The sequence below is a fragment of the Ambystoma mexicanum genome, chromosome 4p (genome assembly GCF_040938575.1).
Source record: "Ambystoma mexicanum isolate Mex_15411 chromosome 4p, UKY_AmexF1_1, whole genome shotgun sequence".
Classification (NCBI taxonomy): Eukaryota; Metazoa; Chordata; class Amphibia; order Caudata; family Ambystomatidae; genus Ambystoma; species Ambystoma mexicanum.
Genome location: NC_090927.1, coordinates 215976432 through 215997517, shown reverse-complemented (window position 1 = coordinate 215997517; position 21086 = coordinate 215976432).

The following is a 21086-nucleotide window of genomic DNA, read 5'->3' as shown; positions in this document are numbered from 1 at the left end:
TCATCTTTCCAAACCATCAGGTGAGACTCTAAGAGGGGACATCAAAGGTGATCAGTGGGGAGATCAGCGTGAGTGGGCGGGGGGGGGGTAACGCTCAACTCCACGGGTGGTTAATTCCCTTTCTCCATTTGCAGAAGAATATTCCTACGGACCAAGCAAACGAAGCTAGGTGGGCCAGTCCAGACCGTCATCTCGGCACTACGCGTCACATTGGTGGAGACCGCAGCTGTCCAGTTCAGATCGATGCCCCTGTGGGAGCCAGTTGAGCGTAACATGAGCCCCTATGGAGGCAGGATGGTGTTGCAGGACATGAGACTGGTTAAGCCCACAAAGTTCTTCCCTGGTTTCTGCAGATGATGCAGAGGATCCCCGGTGGATGGCTTGCGCAAGGCTGGTTCCTTCAGCTGCAGTCATCTGGGTCTTCTTACCACTGTCTTCTCTCTTTGGATTCTTGGCTCCAGTGGGTCACCTCCAGAATGGCTCCTTTTATCCAAAACATGGGCTGGGGTCTGCCCCAACCCACAGATTGGATGGACCTTCACTATTCAAATCAGTAGTGACTGCCCAGTCATGTGGAGCCATCTACTTCTGCCAAGCTACAGACATTAACTGGGAGAATTCTGGATTCTGGCAAAACAGGTCCAATTCCAGTTTCATCATGTTCCAGTCACAGAAAGCAGTGACCGAGAATCCAAGGCTGGACCCCATGAAAATGCTTACCCTTATCAGCAGGTTTCAAGCCTGAGATGGAAGGAAGACGACCAAAAAACAAGATGACCAAAGGTCAGTCCTTGAAACACGAAGACCAGCTATTTTGAGTATATATGTTTCTCAAAATGGCAATATCGTGTAAGAAGGTGCAATGCACTTCAAAACGTTGTAAAACATGGTTCACTCACACCATCATGTCCTAGGCACATCACAAAGGCATTAGAAAGTGTTGCAAGGTCTTTGTGGAGGAACCTGCTCTGCCTTCCCTTTATAGGATGAGGGAAATTGGATAAGGCGTTTGACCGAATCTATGGATGAATTGTGCAGCCCCAACCAAGTAAGACCCAGAATGATCTCGAATTGCAGTGCCGCGATCATGTCGAAGACTATGTCTTCCGTGTGTCCGTCTGTAGTTGTCATGTTTAAGGGCATGGTCTGTTTGGTAACCATACCAGAAAGCAAGGCAGTACCATATGATGCCTTAACTGCCTCAGGCACGGCCTTGGACACAAAGGGGATGCCATTTTCATGGGCATATTGCAGGTCCATATAATTGTTGGTGGCACCTGAATCAACAAATACCTTGGCCCTGATGGTCTTACCGGATGGCCCAGTAAGGAAAACAAGTAACAACAAAGGTAAAGATGCGACAAGGGCACAGGAGTCCGATGGAACCAAACCCGGCAAAGGGATCCCTACTATTGCCGGGCTTTGGCATTTCCTGCCTTTCTTACTGGCTTCTTTGTGCAGCTCCTAAGGAAATGTTCTGCCAAACCACAGTACATGCACAGGTTGTTTTTCCTCCTGTGTTCTCTTTCAATGGTGGGTAAAGAACCCTGAACAGCTCCGACCTGCATGGGTTCAACATCGGTGTGTGACTGGACTGCTGTTTCGGTACGCAAGGGTATGGTAGGGTGTTGTTTCTTCTATCCCTTGCGCTCTGTGCATCGGACGCCGATTTGGAGAACTAGGTTCAATAACTCTGCAAATCCTGTGGTAACCATAAGGACCATAAGGTCTGTAGCAGTGCGGGCAATGTCAATGACAAAATCAAAGAGCACAGAATTACCAGGAGACAGTCCGAGGTCGGAACACGAAAGAGACAGTCAGAAACGTAAGTTAAGGCAAGTCCAATCAACGAAATGCAGGGTCGGCAATGGGAATCCAAGAATACGGAACAGCCTTGCAGCAAAACAGGAAAGTGGGTAAACTTCACTTATTCCATGAAGGAAGATTAGAAGTGACGCCACTGTGATTGCTTCCGGCTTTATAGGAATCAAGCATATGCCGTTCCCTGGACACAGCGTTGACGCCGAACTGCGCGTCTTGAAGCCACATGACCGCACATGGCCGTGGAGCATGTGGATTTGCTCCCGAGCTTACAGGAGGACAACTGCCACACTGCCATCCAGGAAACGAAAAACTGGAGATTCTGGAACCCAGGACTAGGTGTTCTACGCCCCAAGCGGTTTAGGTGAAGGCAAATGACCGCACAACGGTGTCAACGCCCTGGGAATCATGACATTAGAGAACCACTCCAAAAATAACCATTTTTGCCTGCACATCTAAACCTTTTCTGAAAAACATGTATTCAAGAAATGTGTAAACAGTTATGATAATAGCATCTCTTAAAAACAAACAAAAAATGTCATTACATGGGATTCATCCTGTCTCGCCTGGACTATTGCAATGCCCTCTATTAAGGATCGACTAAAGCTACTATCAGAATAATCCAAACATTACAAAACAATGCCCTTAGAGCGGCATTAGGCATTTCCAGAAGAGACCACATCTCCGAGAGCAGCCGACAGAACTGGCTCCTAACCAATGACAAAATCCTTCTAAAAACATTGTCGCTCACCCACAAATCTCTCAACAATGCTGCCTCCATCTACCTGGCTGAGAGATTCCATAAACAGACCTCCCTGAGACCACCTAGAGCAGCTAACAGAGATCGCCTCTCCATACCTAGTTTCAAACGCTCCACAATCAGAGGTAACAGCTTCCCCGTGAAAGCAGCCAAATTGTGGAACTCCATGCCTCACACACTGAGAATTAACCAATCTTACCAAAACTTCAGATCCAACATCATTTTGTGGCTGAAATCTAATGACCAGTAAATGATAACCCCTGCTCAGCAAGCAGCTAGGACTCACTGACAAAGTACCTTATGCCTTTATGGAGTGTATCCTTCCCTGCTTCTCTCGACCTGCTACCCTTGTGGTAACTACAACCACCCTACTCACTGCCTGTATACCTGTACTTATCTCCGCCCACCATATAGCTTTAACACCCTAAACCCTGTATATATTGCTTCTGTAAGATGTCTGTATCATTTGTCTATACCTCCTTGTATCCTACCCCTGAAAATAGGTACCATCTGTATATTTCCTCTTGTAATTAATGACTTGTATGTAAATTCTATACCTTTCTGTTGTAACTAAGCCTTGCATATACTTGTAACTGCTGCGCCCTGTCACCCCCGGGTATGATGTGCATTATAAATAATAAAACAAACAAACAAACAAACATAGAACAGCATCACATCCTTGTGTATTAATGAATGATTATAATGTTTCTCACATCCTAGCCACAAGCACAATGTGGTTAAATCCCTCGATCATACATTTTCTCAGTGTTCATATCACATAGTTTTATAGTATGTCGACACATTTTATTTCCATCCTTTCGGCTCCTATTTTTAGGGACCTTCATCAGGACCAGACAATTTTCAACCACAGTGAAAGTCTTCCCATGTGTATTTGATACATCTACATCTTTTATGCTGTGGATGAGAATGAATTATAGAAACCTATTAAGATATGTGCAGGCAACTCAATAAGAAATCAGACAAACATATTGCCCAATTTCTGCCATGATGGGCCTTCCTGGGAGATTTTCTATGTTCTTCTGGAAAGTGGGAAGAATATAAAATGCTGGTATCATATTCAAAATATTCTCTCTTCCTCACTAATTCAGCCTTGATCGCTTGCTAGTTGTGTTACATTTCTTATTTAATTTGTTAATCTGGCAGTGGGATCAATGGATAACTTCTCATATGCCTGTCCATCACTGACTACTAAACCCTCCTTAACCCTAACACTTACCCTATCAACACTGCATTTTTGGATACTTTTCAGCTGCATTTTTTGACTACTTTTTGCTTGGGGACTTTTTCACCACTATTTTTTCACTGACAACATTTTAGTTGCCAATATTTTCACAGGATACCAAAATATTGACATTCTTCAGTGGGTCAATGTATCATAATGATTCAGGCTCTGTGCAATCCTGGAGTGTTCTGCAGGATGGTTCATTGAAGTGCCAATCGTCAGGGCAATTTAAGATCTTTTTGCTCTGCTGATTGCACTCAACAACTGATCTTCACAGCACTCTTTTCGGCTTTCTTTCTTTCTATCACAAGTCCCATTGACACAGCGCCATATCAAGGGTTGGGCGGTAGTGGGTATTCTCTATTACCAATTGGATCCACCAATGGGGCATTTTTAGCGCAATTAGCGCACGCTAATAGCGACGCACTAATTACATCTGAAAATGGGCGTTAAATTGGCGCATTTACCCACAGCTTAGAGTTGGGGATATATGCTGCCAGACTCGTGATTGGGCAAACCCTTAAATGCGGCTGTAATAGCGTTACCACTGCTTTTAAGGGCTAACGCCCAACTCGTGATGAGGCCCACAGTGTGTAAATACCGCATTCAAATATCTGGATTTGTGGTAAACATCATGTTTCTTTCTGCTGCTTGCCCCAAAAGGGAATTGAGTTTGCAGTGTGCGCTTTATAGAGCACATTTAGAGCAACTTGGATCAACCAGAGACTTTATTTGGAAGCACTGAGCACAAGCCCTGCCCCTTACTCACAATCCCATATAATCAGCGGCCGCACGCATTGAGGAAGTGCTGAAAAGTGCTGCTTGGCTGCTCCTCCTGTCCGTGCTGACTTTGTTTTCACAAACTACAATCTTCAATTTGACTTCATTTGGAAGCATTGAGCACAAGCTGCACCCCTTACCCACAATCCCATATAATCAGTGGCCGTGCGCATTAGCCTGCGCGCATTGAGGAAGTGCTGAAAAGTGCTGCTTAGAGGCGCAGAGGTCAGCGGGGAGCAATAATATCTCTTAGCTGCTGCAGGCAAGTTTTACTAATAACTTATTTATTTGATTTACTCTTGTCATGTTTTCTGGCCCATACACACTAAAATCTATGATGCTGGCGTCAATTGCACCACAACATATAACACACGGCTTGAAGCGAACCCTACCTCCGAGTACGTCGAATTCTGGCAAACACTTGAACACTAAATCGGACTAGAGCAAAATCACTGTCCGCCGACATTCGGGACTTCTATTTGCCAGAATCAACTGCAACGAAACTGCGGCTTTTGCGTGTTCTATTGCAGCCCGCCCCCGTGATTGCCGTCACCTCTTCCAGTTTGGGAGAAGTACTCCCAACTCAAAGTAATTGTCTCACACCTCCCGACTCTTTAGTAGTGGCAGGCTTTGCTTCGACACTTGATGCCCAAAACTTTCACACCTCCCCCTCAGCCATATCCATGTCTAGGAGCGGGAAGATACCCGAACGGAATGAAACCCCCAAACTGGGGGGCGCCCCCCCGGGTGGCGGGAGAGATAGTCCACTGGATTGTGTGTACCGGGACGATACAGCAACTTTATTCTGTATTCCATGAGCGAGAGCATCCACCTCTCGATGCGCGGCGGGGGCTTGGACGATGCCCCGGACATGATCGGAATTAGGGGCTTGTGGTCTGGTCACAACAACTACAGGCTTGCCTAGAATGTAGATCCGAAAATGCTTACAGCCCCATAAGATGGCCAGGGCCTCGCGCTCAATTTGCGAATATCACCTCTCAGTCTCGGTGAGCGCCTTGCTGGCATAGGCAATGGGTCGCATGGTCCCTTGCGGGTCCGCCTGCATGAGGAGCACCCCCAGTCCCACCGGGCTGGCATCTACCATGATCTCTGACTCCCGGTCTGAATTGAAATACGCCATTGTCTCTTGCCCCGACAGGGCATTCTTGATGTCAGCGAACACTCTTTGATCTTTCTCTGTCCAGGTCCAGGCCACATCATTCCTGGTCAGAGCCCGCAAGAGTTCCGATAGCGAGGCCAAGTCGCGAATAAATCGTCCACAGTAATTGACCATGCCCAAGAAGCTCCTAATTTCCGCGGGTGACTCCGGCGGGGCCGCCTCTTGAATGTCCCCTACCTTCTCCGGGCCAGGTGAGATGCCCCCGGCGTGGAACACGAACCCGAAAAATTCTATCCGGTCTTTCAAGAATTCACACTTTTGCCGATGCAGGGTTAGTCCCAGGCTTCGAAGTCTCTCAAGAGTGCCCTCCAGACGCTTCAGGTGCTCAGCTTCCGAACTGGCGAACACCAGGATGTCGTCCGGCATGTTGATCACTCCTTTCAGCCCCGACAGAGCTCCCCTGATGGCGTTCTGGAAAACTTCCGTTGCCGACGAGACCCCGAAGCTGAGTCTCTTGAACTGGTACAGCCCCTCGTGAGTCGTAAAGGTGGTAATGTATCTTGACTCGGGGTGAAGCTCCAGTTGATGGTAGCTGGACATCAGATCCAGTTTCAAAAAGACTCTAGCCCCCTGTAGCTCACCGACAATGTCATCCAGGGTGGGCGTGAGATGCTGTTCCCTCTTGATTGCCATGTTCGGCAACCTCATGTCCACGCAGATGCGGACTGCTCCTGGCTGTTTGGGCTTCGGGGCGACCACAATCGGAGAAACCCAGGGGGTCGGGCCTTCCACTCTCTCAATGATGTCTAGGTCAACGAGTGTCTGTAGCTCCTTCTCCACCTGTGCCCTCAGGTGGAACGGGATCCGGCGATGTTTTAGTGCTGTTGGCCTCACCGATCTGTCAATGTGAAGACTGATGGGATCCCCTTTGAGCTTCCCGATCCCTTGGAAGATGGTGTCGAAGCGCTGCAATAGGGGCTCTAGGTCAGTATGATAAACGGCGAGCATGAAGTGCACTATATTTAGGGCTTTGGAGGCGGCACAGCTTAGGAGAGAGTGCGGGCTCACACTTGTCACGAAGAACCTCGCCTTAATCCTGCTCTGCCCATGGGACACTGGCGCCACAAACACTCCCTGGATTGGGAGCGGCGTGTTTCCTCCAAAAGCATATATCAGCACCTTGGATTCTGCCAACTCGGGAGGGCCTGGGAGAGCTTCATAATGTTCAGTCGCTAGCACACACACTGACGCCCCCGTGTCTATGAGAACTGGGGTGGGAACCTCCCCGATGTTTACCGTGCATGTCGGTTGTCGGCTTCCTCTGGGATCAGTGGCGATACTTGAGATGAAGAAGATCTCCTCTTCCTCTACTTCCTCCTCCGCAATATTTAGGTCCTGCAGGCCTTGCTCGACTGACGACACACCACTCACTCTCCGGGTGTTGCTCCCCCGAACTCTTGCTGGTCCCCTCGATGCCGCTACCGGGGTGGATGCCCTGCACATCCTTGCGTAGTGTCCCGGCGTGCCACACTGGCCACAGACACGAGTCTTTGATGGGCACTCCCCCACATGTGGCAGGTCATAACCACAATAGGGGCACGACTGTGCATTGCCAGGCACGTGTGGACCATCCCCCCACCTTGGTGTCCATTGCGCTCTCCCTGGGGCAGAGCGCCCAATAGCAAATGCTTCTTCGCCCTTTCCAGGGTGTGTGGCCGCATCCATCTTCACCCCCCTGGCCTCCGCCAGTTCGTAAGCTCTCCCTGTGTCAAGGATTTGCTGTAGGGTCAGACCAGGCTCTCTCAGTACTTGCCTCCTTAGCTTCCCCGAACTATACCCTTGCAGTAGCTGGTTCCGGACCATCTCCTCCTCATTCACCCACCTGCAGCAGCTTACTAGGTGTCTCAGCCTCGCACAGAACTGGTCCAGCGACTCCTCTTCTTGCTGCTTTTCCGCACACATGACAAATCTGTCAAAGTCTACATTTGCCATGGGCAGAAAATGATCTCGGAGGGCCTGCTTCACGGCATCATACGTGACCACCGGGATTTTGAGAGAGTCATACATTCTGTGGACCTTCGTGCCGGCAGAGTACACCATGATGGCTATTTTCGCGTTGTCATCCTCCTCCCCAGAGGCCCTGAAAAACATTTCAAGTTTGTTGACCCATAGGAGCCATTTCAGCCCCAATTTGGATGGTGGGCCAGTAGTGTCAAACTCAGGCATGGGGGCCAATGTGCTGTGCATCCTGCGTGGGATAGGCGCAGGGGCGCCCTCTCCGTCATCTTCCTCCCTCATGACGAAGGCCAGGCAGAGTACTCACAAATTGTTTCTTCTTGAAAGTGGGGAGATGACCCAGGCACCAGATGATATAGTGGGAGTCCAACACCAATTGATATACCATGGAAAGTTCTAGGCACCCCTTATTGTTCTTCTTGTCTTCAGGGGTTTTTTTTTTTTTTGATGCCACAGCCCTGCAGTGAGCTAGGGCTGTGGAAAGTTCCAAAAATGTGCATATCAGGCAATGGGGATTGCAGCCGGCGCACGAGCACCCTCCTCGATGGAATCAAAATGGCCGCCGGCCGTACGCGCAAGTCCGTGCCGACACGGAGCAACGCTTCCACCTCTGATGTCTTCGGAGCGTTGATGTAATGCTCCGGAGTCGTCCTCGTCGCCAGTGTTATATGGTGGGGGCTGCCCAGGGCCCACCAACGGCACTCACATGCAGGCACGCATACACACGCTAGGGACCACACAGGACGTGTGTGTTCTGCTCGAGTCCCTGGCTTGAAGTGCCGGAGGACCGCCTTTATGGCAAACGCGCATGCGCGAGCCTCCTTCCCGCTCGCGCATGCGTATAACTGCGTAAACACTACGCAACAAAACAGACGCTTTCTATAGCAGTGGCACAATGCACAACCAAGCAGAAGCTTCTGATCTCTCTGCCTGTATCGTCACCTAAACCATGCGGAACTCACATGAGAAAGTTATGACAAGCCCCTGTAATCAAAAGGTGAAAGGTCATAGTCTAACAAGTCCTAGCTTCCATCCAGCTAACTCGGACTTATCTGTTGAACACATACCCGCGGAGCTCCCGATTCTTGTAGTCACCTCTTCCCCCTTTTACTTCAATCTATCACAGTCCCCTATTATGTTTGCACATTCACCTCACGATGCATTGCCCTATCGATATCATTTACCAAATCTACTCTGAGGAAACCACCCAAAACCCTCAATTTGCAGTCTACCACTGCTCCTGCTCTAACATCATCCTCCTTTCTAGACATCACACGTATGTGCACGAACATTGCTCTTATGTCAATAGCTACATTGTATGAGAATATGGACAGTAAAACAAATCACCAAACGTCTCGAATCTTGCAACTTCTTAACAAGGAAGCTGTTAGCTTCACTAATAAAAAACTCTTAACGACATCTCATGTTGGGATTAATGCTGCAGATGCCGTAGCTTCGCCAGCGCCCAGCATTGCACCAGTCAAAATAGTTCACGCAGGACTGGACACTGCTGCTTCTCTGCCTGATCAGCCTGAGTCAACACAAGTAATACGAGCAGTGACAGACATCCCAGAAATGGATAAACCGACCTTTATCATATTCACTGACAAGATGCAAAACAAAAAAAGTGCTAAAAAACAAATGTCACTTAGAGCAAGTTGCAAATTCAATGAAAAGTAAGAATATAAAATCCAGCACCACACAGGTGGTCTGTAGCTCAAAGAGCTTCATAAAACCATTAACTATGCTGAGCAAACAAATGAATCCAGCCAAGACGGCTGTGAAAAAAGAAATACGACGTGATAGCCAAAAACAAGAAAAGGAATATAGCAATTCAAGGGAATTTAGTGAACTCACCTTATCAGCCGCTTGATGATCTCGTTTCAGCTGTCATCAATGATCAAAACTCTGAATCAGACCCTTTAATTCCTTCAAAAGCAGCTTTGACACCCAGTGTTATGAATCCTGTGAATGTGCCTCTCCCTCTAATATCCTATGAATCTCTCACACTAGATCAAAGAAGACAGGAAATTCAAAGGTCACTGGCCGCCTCTGTTGGCTCCTGGCAGATCTTTAGATCACATGCCAATTCAAAGAGAGCCAATGTATTTAACACGAGTCTGCATGGCTGCGGGCACAACAATGATAATACGACTAAAATGCAGAGTGGTTCGCTGTCTGGGTCGGAATGCATTGTGCGGGAAGAGCCCTTGAAAACAAGAAGTCAATCACCCAGGATGTTGGTGAAAGACCCTATTTTGAATCGACAACTAGCCCAGAAGACTTTAGACCTATCTTGCCATCATCTAATAATGCAGTGTAGACCTCATCCATATCCCATGCATGATTTGAATAGAATGAGTATTCTTAACATCTTCAGTGATGTACCTAGTCTGGAGGATATAGCATCGTCTGATATAAATCGAGTGGAGTTTATGGAAGATTCGAAGCTCTCTGTGGTAACACTGTGGATGCAGTCTGGAGTGGTCCTAAATGCAACATGGCAAGCAAGAGCCTGCCTTTTTGACCTGGGCTTTTCGATATTGCAAGATGCCTTTTCCCAGACCTTGCGCATAAAACCTGCTCCTGACTGCATCAAGAAGATCGCTTTGCCTCAATCTTCAAACTTGAAAGTCACTTGAATGCAAGCTGTTCCAAGATCAATGCATTATATAGATTTTATTTCATCTGATCGGAAACATTTACACTAATCATCCCAAGCATAACTACCCAAGTGCGATAATAAGAGGCAGTACAGTCTCGCAAGTTGGAATACTCATGGATTCATGCATTTAATGAACACGTCTTCCAACCATTTGAACAAGTATGACATTGTGACACTTCAAGAGACATGGCTGTCGAAGCCTCATGTTTATGATATTTTATTTATATTGTGCTCATACACAGGTGTTTCAGAGCGCGACCAGGCAAAGGGAAGGGGAAACAGGAGTGGCATTGATATTTTCATCTCTCCAACCATACTTCCCTCGAAAGGGAGACCTTTAGCAGGACTACTAGTCGCTACCAAAGCAGCTGTTGGTCTCCAACTTGAGGCTTGGTCTAATCCGAATCCATATAACTAGTGAAAATCAAAGCGTGCTCTCGAACAATAGCCCTCATTAATATCTACTGGAGCCATGGAGGTATGGACCCAGATAAATTCTTTCAGGACATTGAGATGCTCTTTGAACTCATGATGGCCAAACCCTCCATCTTCTATACTATTATAACAGCTGACTTAAACCAGCATTATTTTTCCACTGAGACTGCAGCAGAACGACCACGTAGTCGTTGATGGCTTAATCTTTTGAGCGACAGCCAGATGATCATGCTTAATGGTGCCTTGCCCGGTGATATACCATCCCAGCCCACCTGGAGATGATCTTCTCAAAAGGCAATTATATATTACTTCTATGTGGATAGGAATCTCTTTGCTGTTGCTGCTGAATTTATAGTGTACCCCCAGACCTATAGTGATCATGCGATCCTTGCCTTCACATGGAACTGGACCCATCAGTCCTCCATGACCAACCCAAATACAGCAAACTACAATGGAAATATCGTAGTTACGGGAGGGAGGAATCAACATCGGTGGACCAAAACTTCTTTAGCAAATATCAAAACCTGCTTAACATCTGCTACCAGTATTCTCAGTGAAGGACTGTATGTTGCAGCCATCCAAACATTTAGTCAACATCAATTTATGACTAACAGAGAAATTCACAAGCACAAACATAATTTTGATGCCGAATTGCAGCAAAAAAAGACAGCCTATCACCGAGAGAAAAGGAAAGGGCTGTTTCTCCCGTCTAAACGTAGAGACATTAAACTTAAACAATTAAGAACCTCACATAAAAACTGGATCAAAGCTAGGAAAGCCATCCTACTCCAGCATGACGGAGAGCATATGCTAGCTGCCATAGCAAGCAAAAACTCAGCTCACATATGGAGCCTCTTGAATAAAGCCAATCATATAATGCAGGTGCCATTACTAATTAATGCAGTCTCAAAAGAGTAGTGTACAATACATTATTCTACTCTATATGCTCACCCTCTTGAGAGTTCATGTACAGACTATGAGCCATTGTGTCAAAAAGTCAGCCTTGTATTTGAGGGAGAGGCCATCTTATTTTTCATAACCAAACTGAGCTCATCTAGAGCACAAGGCCTGGATGGTCTCAATAACTGCATGTTTAAGGAGCATCCAGTAGCCTGCTCCAAATTCCTGAACGTTATCTTTCAACATGTAATAACCTCCAATAAGATTCCTTTATCATGGCGAAAATCAATAATCGTACCTATCTTCAAGAAGGGCGATCACTCAATGCCTAACAATTACCGGCCCATCGCTCTCTTGGATGCTCCAGGCAAGATTTTTGATTGTCTCCTTCTCACAGATTTTAACCGTTGGATCACTGAATGTAATCTTCAAGATCCCTACCAGTCAGGCTTTGTTCCTGGTCTGGGCACGACAATTAATCTCTTGACCATCAGCGCCATAAAAGCTTATGGACTATTATTAAAGCAACCTATATAAATGGGATTTTTCATTTCGAAACATTATTTGATTCAGTTTCGAGAGAGCTGCTCATGGCCAAATTAGATAATGCTGGTTGTCCATCTTCAATCCGAACCCTAATACATCAATTGCCCACCAACACGGCAGTTCCATTTCGTTTGACATTGGATGGCAAACTTTCATCCCTGATTCCAACTTTCCTAGGCTTAGAGCAAGGGTGTATTCTCGCCTCAGCCCTCTTCACCTTCTCCATTTTGGATCTCAAGATGAAGCTTGCCAGCGTGATTGCGGACTTGCCCAGGTTAGGAATTCACGCTGTCCCATGGATGCTTTACGCTGATGATTTGATTTTCTTATCAGAAACTCCCAAGGGTCTCCAAAACCTTTCATCAGGGCTCGGTGAATAGGCAACAGCTAATTATCTGTCAGTCAACTTAGCAAAAACCAACATCTTGCAATGTGGCGTTAGACACAATGATAAAGGCCGCTATACCTGGGCTCTGCGTGAAACGAGACTAGAAATAGTCCATGAATACCGTTATTTAGGGCTCAACACAAATGATAGCAACTCTGATTCTCCTTATGTAAATGAGTTTAAGATTAAAATGACCACAGCAATTTCTCAAGCCCGTGCCATCCATAACAAATACGGAAAGTTCTCCTGTTCTCACCTTCTATAATCCGAAGGTGCTCCCAATAGTGTCCTATGGCGCAGAGACGAAGTTGTGGAGGCCTAGATGATTTGGGGAAAACATTGAGGGCTTGTTTTGGAAGCGTGTATTATCATTACCACGAAGTGAACCAATGCCTGTGCTTAGGCAGAACTGGGGCTTTTATCTTTGTTCAGTTTGGACAGTTGGAAGATGTGTTCATTATATGGAAAGTGCCTTTTATCAACCAAAACGGGGTCGTTGCTAAATGTCTTAGCCTTGCATTTACGATTGACTGATCATAAGTTCATTGTCACCTGGAAAAATGAAATCCTGAATACTTTATCCACGGCGGGCATTTCAACAGAACTTTTATTAGCAAATCCAACTCGTGCAAAGCAAGAATTATTGCAACAAGATTGGTTTCATACACAAGAACAATTTTGCAAATATATTGACTTTAAAGCCAATCCATTTACACAGGATAGATTTCGCACAGCAGAAGCATACTTGATGACATGTCCTTCCCTGGGCTATAGACACGCCTTCTTACGTTTTAGACTTAACCTATGGCGGACCAAAGAAGTCCTTGCAAAGTGGAAACGTATTCGGGAATGTGACAATGTGGGTAGGTTCTGCAAGGAAGAGAGCCAAACGGAATCCACAAAACCTCCAATTACCATTTGCCCCATGCTCATACCTAACCGAAAGCTCTAGCTGAAAAAAACACTTTGAAGACCTCAGAAGTTTGACACCGGAATTACTTGAACTATTCACTACTAACAGAACGTCTGTGCAAATTGCGACTGTAAAGTTTTTTTTTAAATCACTTGATTTAGATGAAGAGCGTGAATAATTAATTGATTTTTATTATTATTGAAAGTGCTTTTTGCTTATTTTATTAAGATTCACTATGTTTTTTCTACTTGCAATCTTTTATATTTTCTTTGTTAACTTTTACTGATAGCAAAGACAGCTTCATTATGTATAAATGCTGATTGTAGAATTTTATTTGTTGATAATTGTCATCATTTATATATTGAAAGGTTGTTTCATTTGTCTTTTCTGTATATATACAACCGTATCAGTTAAAAAAATAAATAAATACGAGCAAACATTGCCTTCTCCATAATTAATAAGTGTGGGCGAAATTCGTGAAATTCACCACCAATCCTGTTTCTCGGGCTGTGCGGTGATCCCTGTGCAACCACATGTTGTGGTGGTTTTCTTTTTGTGCGGAAATGAAGTTTTTTACTTGTAACTGTGGTTGGGGGGTTCTGGCCCACAAACACACAAAAACACAATTTCGTAAAACAAAAGGGGACGAAACCTCAGCAATGTCATTTTTCCCAAACGAAAATTGGGACAGACACAATTTTGTGCAGGAAAATGCCAAAAAATTGTTAATTCCACTCCGAAAGCGTAATGGGCACATTGCCCGGAATCTGCCAACGTTACAGCCGAACTAAATGGAGCCATTTCCTTCACCCCTTTCCATGGCAGGTCATTCGGATGACTTTACCGGGCTAGCTCTCCGGTGATGTGCCAGCCATCCACTGCCTCCCCCTGCTGCCACCATCACGTTCAGGAATGGAAAGTGCCACTTCAAGGCCGCTCGCAAGCAGTTGGCACGCTATCAGCAGTTCTGTGGGGAATTTCTATGCTTTTACTGGCGTCTGCTATTTCTTGGCACCTGTGAGGACGTCACCCCCTTTCTTTGTGCCCGGTATCTGGTATTCAAGCTTCTGTGTGGTCAATCAGTGTTGGCATTTCCCCGACAGTCCGGAAACTAGCGTTTACGTCACGATTTGATGTCCTGTAAGGTATTTGGAAATTCCTTTCTTTGCCCAATACACCACTACCCACTTCCCTTTATTGTAAATTCGCGCGCTTGCAACAGGATTTCTCTGAATACAGGCCAGTAAGAGTCTGCGCTTGAAATGTTTTTTTTTGTTGTTGTTGCCTGTTTCGTAATCTATATGTACTTATTAATTTATTTATTTTAGTTTTTGGTAGGGCGCTACATGCCCGCAGGCCTCAGCGCAGCAAGAAAGAGAAGCCGCAAAACAGAAGAAAAAAAAAGAGCATGGCCAGTAGAACAAAATTATTAGTCAGCTGTTTGTAGTTAAGCTTGTGTAATGGGCTGCCACTCCATCACCCATCCATCCTTAATCTTGGCATTTTATATAAACATGTGATTGGAGCCTGTGTCCAGCAGCAAGCCAACCCCATCTTATCTTAGTTGTGTGCATTTTATCGTGATCTGTTGTGAGCCCGCAGTAATGATGTGAGTCCGAATTCGTCTTACAGCCAAAAGCCATGTCAAGTGTGCAACGTTGCCACGTTATGCTCCCGTGCACCTTTCTTTACTGGTGCTTGATATCTCGTGATTTTCTTTGCTATATTTCAAAATATCCCGGGAGGATAGCTCAGCGGCAACGTGCTCGCCTTGGAAGCAAGACGACACAAAGCAACACAGGTTCGATCCCCACGTCCGCGCTTAGAAACCTTTGGGTATTTTAGCGCTTTATAAAGACAAGAAAAGAGCGCGTAAGACAAAAAAAAAAAACAATTACGCAACCAAAAATCAAACAATTCCTGTAACAGCGCGGGCTGTGCGAGCGCTTTAAAAATGCAAAATAAATAAAAGCAAGGACATGTTCAGGGTCAAAGGTCAGCATTTGCATGCACTTGCTGCCACAATAGCTGTTCCCGTTTTGGATCAGTCTCACATCTGGCGTGTAGTGATGACCTGGTCCACCCCCGTACTTTGTATGTGTCCCATACTTGCACCTTCATTATAGTGTTATACAAAATGCCAGAGCCTGTTTATTATTTGTGGCTTAAAGTCTGCAGATGTATTACATATACACAGCAATCGGACTAATTCAATTCTACTTCATGATTGTCAACACTGCAAAACACACTTTGGGTAAATTGTTATTCTTGAGCCGCGACCAGTTGACTAAATCACAAATTCCTTGCTTCCCCCTTATTTCCAATCAACTCCAACTTTATTTGCTAGGCCAGAGCTCCCCCAACCAAAAGTGTCCTCGATCAGCTTGCTGGAGGATTGCCGTTCTGGACAGCGAAAGCTGAGTTCTCTTCCGTTCCTCAAGCCCCTTGGCTGCTGGGCCTCAGTGGGCGGTTGGGCACGGGAGGAGCAAAAACCTCTCCTGATTCATACAAAGGTCACTATATAGTCTTTAAAGTCCAACTGGTCACTTGCATACTGTCACGCCCATATTCCCCCCCCCTGTTGTGACGTATCATAATTCCATCAACATTGTGCTTATGTTCCAGAAGAAAAGATCCATGCCACCCTTTGACAGGTGCACCCCATCCCCTTCATAATATTCCGATGACTTCAAATTGATCAGGCCGTGCAATTCCGCGTGAATCCCAGGCCCTTGCAAAACTTTGCCATCGCTCCGTTCAGTTTTCTTAGAGACTTTGCAATCGCCTGGTGCAACTCTGCCCCTCTCCATATTATCCGTGGTATAATTTCTGAGCACATAATTTCTGAGTCCACCAGACCGGCACCCAACTTTTGCAAGGTTCCCATTTTTATTCTGAGCAACATTCACCTCCCAAAGTTTGTTACCTTGTTGCCTCCCAGGTGTACAATCAAGACCTCAGCTTTAGTGTACCTCTGTAATAGCCCCTCCACATGATATGATAGGTTTTTTATAATGCGCTTAATACCAAGAGGTTTCTAAATGTGGACCCGGGGATCAAACCTGTGTTGCTGTTTCATCTTGCTTCCAAGGCAAGCACGTTGCCCCTGAGCTATCCTCCCGAGACAAGACATGTTCTTCTAGCTGTGCGCATCTCATACCTGGAATTCCCCACCACTGAACCTTGAAGTGTTGTGTGGTTATTTCCTCCCTTTGTGTTGTCCACCCTGCTTTGGCCCTTGTCACAAACGAGTGGCTAACTACCCACACTAGTCTTTTGTCTTTTCCTGGTCATGTATATTGGGGAAAGGGAGGCATAGGTCTAGGGGAGGCATGGTATCACAAGCAGAGACTGACACAATGGGTACAATTTGTAAAACCTTTATTTAAATCCTTGGGATTGGAAAATCTCCTATTCTGCCCTATAACTAAAATGGGAGCAGTCTCGACCATTAAATAATAAATAACTCAGTCCTAGTGGAGACTGTCAAATCAAAATGGCCTATGCTAACAAAAACCTAATGCCTGCCCTATCTCTTGTACCAAAAGCATGAAAAGGAAAAATGTCTTACAAAAGGAAAAATCTGGGTTCAGATGATAATATGGTTGAGCCAGCTCTCCTCCCCACGTTAGTCCTCACTGAGTAAGGCGATCCTTGTAGGCAGGATGACACACTTTGGCTCGGCATTCAACACAATATACACAGTTCAAAAAGCTGTGGATCAAGGCCTGCATGGCCTTCCACACTCGAGACTCTTTCTCTTTCTTCCAAAATAATGTCTTATCCAAAACGTTCCCAAAAGATATCTCTCTGCCGGGCTCAGACCGTTCACCGCGCAGTTCTTTTAGATCTCACTCAGTCGGGCTCAGATCTCCTACGATAAAGTTCAACACAAGTTGCAAGGGGGCTCCCTTCCCCAAACTTATTTAACTTCGGGTCTCCCTTTGTTGGGCTCGGACCATTGACAATAACTTTAAATGCAAAGTTCACTGTATTACTTTTACTCTTTCATTCTCTTGGAATTAATCTTCCTTTTTCTTTTACTGCTCATTCGCTTTCTCTCTTTACGCAAAGTACCTTTCGCAGAGACTTTCAAGTGGGTTACTTCCTTTCATCGGACCACTCCGTTACTTAGTATCGCTAATTTCCCAGCTGTTCTTTACATCAAAGTCCATTCACAGGTCTGCCTTTCTTCGCGTCTCATCCACATGTGTGCAGCCTTCCCTTGTGATATGATGTTGCTACTTCCTTCACTTTAACACACACCTGTCTCTCGGATTGCTTGCCAACTCACTGGCTGTGTGCGCTTCTTTCTTGTTTGACCTTTTATGATTTTCGAGTTAAGGTTAGTACCACAGGTTCGACCTCGCCTCCCCAACCCTGCGATTCACCCGGGAGGGTTGCTGGCATCCTTGAAACACAATGCAATCTTCACTTGTGGGATCTGGCCTTGTCCATGCGTCTTTCGGGTCCTGTCGGAGGCACAACCTTCAATAGGGATGCCTTGGGGATTTCGGCCTGCTGCTCTTGTCCCTTGATCTGTTGCTGTGCTCCAGTAGGTGTGCCTTTGTCCCGGAAGTTCTGCTTGTTCTCGTGTTCTGCCTTGCTTAGAGTGCGTCTTTGGTTTCTGCCTTTATTCGTGGGAGGAGAGCTAATTGTTATCAGGCATATGCATTTAGGATGAAGTGCCTGACTTTGCCTGACCCGATTACCGGGATATGGCCAGTACGATGTATGCAAGTCAGTGTTGTTATTCTCAGTCATCTTCTTCCTCTGCACAGTGTTTGTGTAAAAAGGAGGGGGCTTGGGATCTCGGAGTATCCTAAAACATAGGATGGGTTTGATATACAAAATATGGGTGAATACCACGTCTCACCATCGGCTATCTCACCCCCACTCCCTGAAGGCCCCTCATCCGGGTGATTCTCCTGAACTGGTCCACCACCAGGGTCTGGATCCAAAGGTGATGGCCGTACCCTGGCCACCTGAGAGAGAGATCCCAGGGGACTAGCGGGTGAGACACCCTCTGGTTTCTCATAGAGGGCATAGCAATAAACTCTGTCCAATCACATATTGTCCAGCCTCACGTACCTCTTAAAACAGTTTGACTTCCAGCCTCCAATTCTCTTAATGGCTTCCGAGGGCATGCAAGCCCCCACTGCTGACATGGCGGCTCAGATCTTAAAGGAATGGGTGCCTAAGACCCCCTCTGTTACTCTTTTGTATTTCGGTGCCAAATCCATTACCCCTTAAACTGACATCTGCTCAATGCTGATTGGTCCACATGTAATAATAGCGGGCCTATTGCTGCTGCAGGGTCTCCTTGCTAAATATGCCATGAGGCGGCACACCAGGCAGCACAGGCTGTCCTTGATGAAGTGCAGCACTATTGCCCTCCCTTTTCACATCTGGTCAGTTTTTGATCTTCAAAGGTGTAGTTGTGCTGTGTCCACTGAAACTGTTACATCATCCATCTTCAGGAAACCTATTGCTCCCCCTTCCTTGTTGCATGGTACCAGCTCACTGATCCTGAGGGCCCAGAAGAATGCCAAGGATAGGGCTGCTCCAAACATTGCTGCTTTGAAGCTGTCTCTGCAAATTCCCCTCAGCCCTTTGAGCATGCGCTGCAGTTTTATTATGTCTATGGGGCTATTTGCCTGGCCAATCCCTTCATTGCCATCCTTACATAATGCTCTTTCATTGGATCGGTCTCTCTCCCCAATTTATAATGGAAGATAGCTACCAAATGGTATGCAGCCCAGGCTCTGCACGTGTGATTGCAACAAGCCCAACCAACGAATGATCGCACTGGCACCCTTCCCTGCTCCCCCAGTCCTTCCCTGGAATTAACAAACGTGTCCCAACAGTCTTTGCACCTCTTCACCGTGTTTGGAGCGAGGGCTTTCTCGAGGAGGGTGGTCAAATCTTGCCAATTGCCTCCCAGAGCTGATCTCTGAGTGGGGTCATCCTTTTGCTGGCATCTGGGCGCGTCTCTCTGAATTGTTTCAACTGTAAACGAGAGAGAGCGTCGGTCAATATGCTCTTAACCCCAGAGATGTGCCTGGGCCGCACCTCTGTGTTTAATCTGAGTAGGCTTTCTGTCAATTCCCTGAGTAAGTGCAGCACCCTAACACTGCTTGTGTGACCTTTGTTTATCATCTGAACGACCGCTAGGTTGTCCGACCACAACATCACCCTTTTGTTCCTGAGCTGGTCCTGCCATTAGTGAAAGGCTACTATAATGGTGAACAGTTCCAGCAGTGTGATGTCTACTGGGAAGCCCCCCATGCTAATTTTCCAGCGATGGCTGCGCTCACCACTCTATATCCAACATTGCCTCAAACCCGTGCTTTCCAGATGCATCAGTGAAGAGCTGGATGTTTTCGCTGTTTGACCACTGATCTCTCCGCAGAAGTACACTGTTAAATTTGTCCAGGAATATGTCCCACATTTTGAAATCCTCCTTCATGACTCTGCCCAGTCATACGTGTTGTTCTGCATGTTGCAGCTCTGCTGTTTTGATAGATATGCTTCTTGTGAACGCCCTCCTGGCTGGTATTTCCTTTCCTGCAAAATTCAGTTTTCCCGCTAAGGACTGTAGTTCCCTCAGCGCTGCTTTGTTCCTCCCTCGCAATATATCTATTGCTTTCTTTAGGTCTGCGACCTACTCCCCTGGTAGTCTTGTCTTGCCCTCGACCATATCTATTTCTATGCCCAGGAATATTAACCTGCTCAGGGTGCCTACCCTCTTCCCTTGTGCTAGCGGCACTCCCAGTTCCTTAGTCAATAGCACAAACTGTTCCATTAGCTCTCTGCACTCCTCTGTACCCTCTTGACCGATAAAGAGAAAGTCATCTAGATAGTGAACCACTCTTTTTCTTCTGCTTTAGTGCCCATTCCAAAAACGTTCTCCATTTCTTAAATAGTGCGCAATATAACAAATACCCCATTGGCAGGCATTTATCATAGTAGTACATCCCCTGAAATTTGAATCCCAGCAGATTGTAACTTTCCTGGCTGATGGGCAAGAGTCTGATGGCTAACTCGATATCAGCCTTTCCTAGAAGGGCCCCCTTCCCGGCGACCCTGACCATGTCCACTGCATCGATAAATGACGCGTAGTTCACCCTACATAACTCTTCATCAAGGCCATCATTTACTGACTCTCCAGCAGGGAATGACATTTGGTGGGTGAGGCCCTCGGAGGAGAAAACCCTGGAATGCCCCTCCCATAAGCTGTCCACTGCTTTCACCTCCCCGCTTCCCAATATTGGCTGCTGTCTGGCACTGGCTGCAGTCACTGCAGGTGTGGGACTTCCAACTGCGCTTATACACTCCTCTGTTGTCTAACTATAGAGTTGCTGCCCCCCAGGTTGTCGCTATACTTGTCCGCCCCCAAAGGCGTGTCCCCCTGTTGGCTAACTGGCACTGTGCTTTTCCGAAGTTTACCCCGTGATTAAAAGCATTGACATTGCCACGTATCAACTGACCATTAATAC